The 4,203-nt window shown below is 43.8% G+C and overlaps 1 long non-coding RNA gene across 1 annotated transcript in view; it reads right to left on the bottom strand.

Annotated features, from left to right (window-relative positions):
- The window catches only part of LOC309475383, a 308,063-nt gene that overhangs the window by 282,057 nt on the left and 21,803 nt on the right, over nucleotides 1–4,203 (bottom strand). The gene's annotated exons all lie outside the window — the stretch shown is intronic.

The following is a 4,203-nucleotide window of genomic DNA, read 5'->3' on the forward strand; positions in this document are numbered from 1 at the left end:
ATTTATCTAATGAGGAGGAATGGTGTCCGACAGGCATGACAATCAAAGCTCATATTTTCAAATACAATTTCAGGGATGGATTGTTTGCATGAAGTTTCTGTTATTACAAGACATATGGAGGTAACACACACACACACACACACACACACACACACACACACACACACACACACACACACACACACACACACACACACACACACACACACACACACACACACACACACACACACACACACACACACACACACACACACACTTTTAACAAGCAATTTGTAGATCACACTGCAAGGACCATCATATAGTACCCTCATACTCAGTTGATCTTTCTACTCAGACATAGCACTCAAATTGTTTTGCTGATGTAAGGGATTCTCAAAAGACCATTAATCTGCGGACCTCACCCTCTGTGGTTAATCAGTGCATCAGTCATCTCATAAAACCATGTGTCTGTAGCAATATTCATCTCTAGCGAACTGGGCTGTGCTGAGTCAGCCTTTCCTGACAGACTCATGGTACCTGCTGTTAGTTTGTGGAGCTGGTTGACCAACATGGCCTTTCTGGAAGAGGACAAAAGAAATCGATGTTTAAACAAATAAAATAAAAATAATAATAATGTATTTTTTTATTTTAAAAACATATATTGAAAAGTTTAATAGATGACTTTAGTTAACTAAACTGAATTTACTGTTTATCCAATTGATTTGTCCAATATATAGCTTTTTCGGAGACTCTCAGAGCGCAGGGGAACCTGTCCAGGTCAACCCAGATGGCCCAGATGGGATTGAGAAGCTGGATATTCTCAAGTGGGATCCCAATTGTGAGAACCTCACTCATCTGCTCAACATGTGTTGGGTCACAGGTGTCATCCTCACACGTCTGAAAAAAAGTCATACTGTGCTAATTCCTAAGACATCTGAACCAATGCAGAGATGGAAATCAGTAACTGGTCACCATTGGGTCGATGATCTTAAGGCTCTTCAATAGGGTGATTGCTAAATGGTTGGCTGAAGGCGTGTCTGATTCACCCTAGACAAAGGGGGTTTCATCCAATCCCTGAGTGTGTGGAGAACATTGAGGTGCTGCAAGGTCTCATCCGCCTCTGCAAAGAAGAGAGCTGCCCTATTGCCCTGTAGTATTCGTCGACTCTGCACAGGCGTTCGATACCATCTCCCATGAGCCTATCCTGTCAGTTCTTGGGAGAATTAACGAGGATCCTCACGTGGTAGGTCTGATCCAGCAGATCCAAGCGAACAGTACGACACGGGACGAGACCCGATATCAAGGTGAGGGTAGGTGCCAAGCAGGGGGATCCAATGTCTACCCTACTTTTTAACCTATCCATTGACCCCCTCATCCATGCCCTCAACGCTCCTGTAAGGGGTACACTGTGGTGGATCATTCATTACTTTTGCTGATGACCTTGTGCTGATCGAAGGATCATGGACTGATATGGCCCATAACCTGTGCCTCCTACTGGCCATCGCATCCAACCTAGAAAGTGTCATAGCTTTCTCGTCAGGCCCTGCAGCGGTTCTTCAATGACTACACCCCATGGGTTCTGGGGGCAAGACCCTGCAGGAAACCAGCATGGCAGATACAATCTGGGGATGGATCTTAAGGCCTGACTTGGCAGTTGCTCTTGACAGTTGATGCTGGAAAATTGGGAAATCCTATCTTAAACCCTCTCAGAGGGTGATCCTCCTTAATCAATATGCCATTCCATGGCTGTTCTACCAAGCTGACTAGAGTGGGGTCAGCGACAGTGTACTCCATTAATATGGATGGGAAGATCAGGAGGTTGGTGAAGAAGTGGCTGCATCTGACACTATCCACCTGTGATGGGCTGTTACATAAGTGGAGAGCCTTTGAACGCAAGAAAAGACGCCACCTGGAGGCTGGAGGAATTCCAAACATGGATGGTGCTTCCAACTCAGGGTGTGGGGATTTCAAGCTTCCATCATTCCCCCGAGAAGTAATGCTTAGCTGAGGAAACCCGCTGGTCTCTTGGAGCGACGATATATTGCGGCTCTTCAGTTGCACGCAGGGGTTTACCCTACTCAAGAGTTCGACTGTAGGTGCAGGAGCAAGACAATTGCAGCCTGCCGGCGCTGTTCACATAGGTTGGAATCCGGTTCACACATCCTAGGGCAATGTCTAGCTATGCAGGCGGCTAGGATTGCCCGGCACATGAAATTGTGTCATCTCCTCGGGGCCGAGGTTCTTGTTTATGAGGTCCGCTGGTAATGAACGTTCATGGCGTCCCAGGGGGCCCTGCAGCGGCATGACCTGGTTCTCATCTGGGATGGGAACCAGGCAGCCCTGCTGTACATGCATGCTGTGATTTTTTCTCATATATCATACTGCATGACAGCATGGGCACAAGCCGCTCCCACTGTAACCAAATGCATAGGTTCTGTATACAACCGAGCAATAAAAATTATGGATAAAAAGCCAATACTGTACCATCTTTAAGAAATATAATTTAATGAATTTTGAGAGCTTTAGCAATTTTTGCTTTCTTAAATTAATTCACAAGTGCATTAATCATTTAGCACCTGAGCCACTAAGTTCATTTATTGAGAGACAAAGCAGCACTCGAGTCACAAAATTAGCATTTACTATAAACTTTTTATGCAGCACTTCAGTGACAAGCTTGCTTTGACACTATGTTTGTTTGCATTGTCCCTGTCAAAAAAATTTAAATTTAAAAAAAAAAAAAAAAAAAAAAAAAATTAACAGTCTGATATGAGTTTGCTCCTGACACTCTTGCCTGTGCCAAGAAGGAGAAAGTGGACTATTACGGGCCCTACAAAAATGTGATAGCAGGGGAACTGGGTGTGAAGGAGTTGATGAGTCAGAGGTGTCTCCAAAAGAAGGATATCCTGGATGCTAAGATAAGTTCAGGTCGGTCGGCAATAATCACGGCTGGATTGGTTGCATCACTCTGGTCGAGCGCCCTCCCTCTGCTGTCCCTGGCCAGGCTCCGCTCCAGAAACTTGTAAGGATTAAACTCATGCTACTCACTAGACCTTCAGAGGTTACGCAGGACACTAACGTGGAGTATTCACTCTTTCATGTGCTACTATATGGTGAGGGAAAATATAACTTACAACCCAAGCGCCTAATATGCTGGTAGAATGGGAGGCGGCTTCCTGAGAATCCCGGAGAGTCACACCCCCAAGTTTCGTACCAGGCGACTTCTCGTGGATGGTGCGGTGCAACTCTAGCAAAATAGGTGTACTTAAATAGAATAAATACAAATGTATTGGCACAATCTAAGAGAGCAAACCAAATAATCCTAACTCTTCAGAATGCTTTAGGTAGCCTAAATGCCTTACAGCATCATGGTCTCTCCTGAGCAAATACTCACACAACTTTTCTCTGTGAAATGCTCTCATTACCACTGAAATGGTGCTGTGTCGGGGTCTCTGCAACCCTCGCTGAAAACCAGCCCACGTTTCCACTAACTTGAGAGGTGACCAGTGACATAACTGAGTACTACACAACCTGCCCACAAATAAGCATAATGCAACACAATCTTTATGATTTAAAGGACTAATGGTCTTTTGTGTCCTTGAAATTGCTATTAAAGGCTGCTCTTCAACAACAGTACATTAGGTGTATTTATAACTTGAATAGGTTTATGTAACATGCATCCCAATATAAAGATCTTTTGGTTTTCTGGTGAAAAGCAATAGGAAAACTTGTTACCTGAGAAGATACCGTTTTCCCCTCAATAGAAGACCACAGAAGATTGCAATACTGAGCCAAACAAAGGCCTTTACAGTCAATCTAAAGAAAAACTGACAAATGCAACACATATTATGTCACTTCTCCTATGCTACCATGCTATTAGTAAATCTCTTAATATGAATAGTGAATTTATAATGGGGTTTTGTGATTAGCAAAAATATGTCTACAAAGGTACAATTTGCGTTTTATTTATTTATCAGGTCTTGTCGAAATAAGGAAGAACATGGGATAAACAATGAATATATGGTGCTAAATGAATTATTATTGCAACAAAATGTTCTCAAATCAATACCACACAAGTGTGACAGACTCCTGTCCTGTGCTTGACCTCACCAGCCCAACAAACATGGCGACGGTTACTCGACACTTTAGAGTTACGTTGCTATAGCAACACTCCAACTCTCGCGATGACAAAGAGTGCGAGACTGACTGCGGCGCCCTATTTCC

This window comes from Leuciscus leuciscus (genome assembly GCF_965113295.1).
Source record: "Leuciscus leuciscus genome assembly, chromosome: 15".
In the NCBI taxonomy this organism is placed as follows: domain Eukaryota; kingdom Metazoa; phylum Chordata; class Actinopteri; order Cypriniformes; family Leuciscidae; genus Leuciscus; species Leuciscus leuciscus.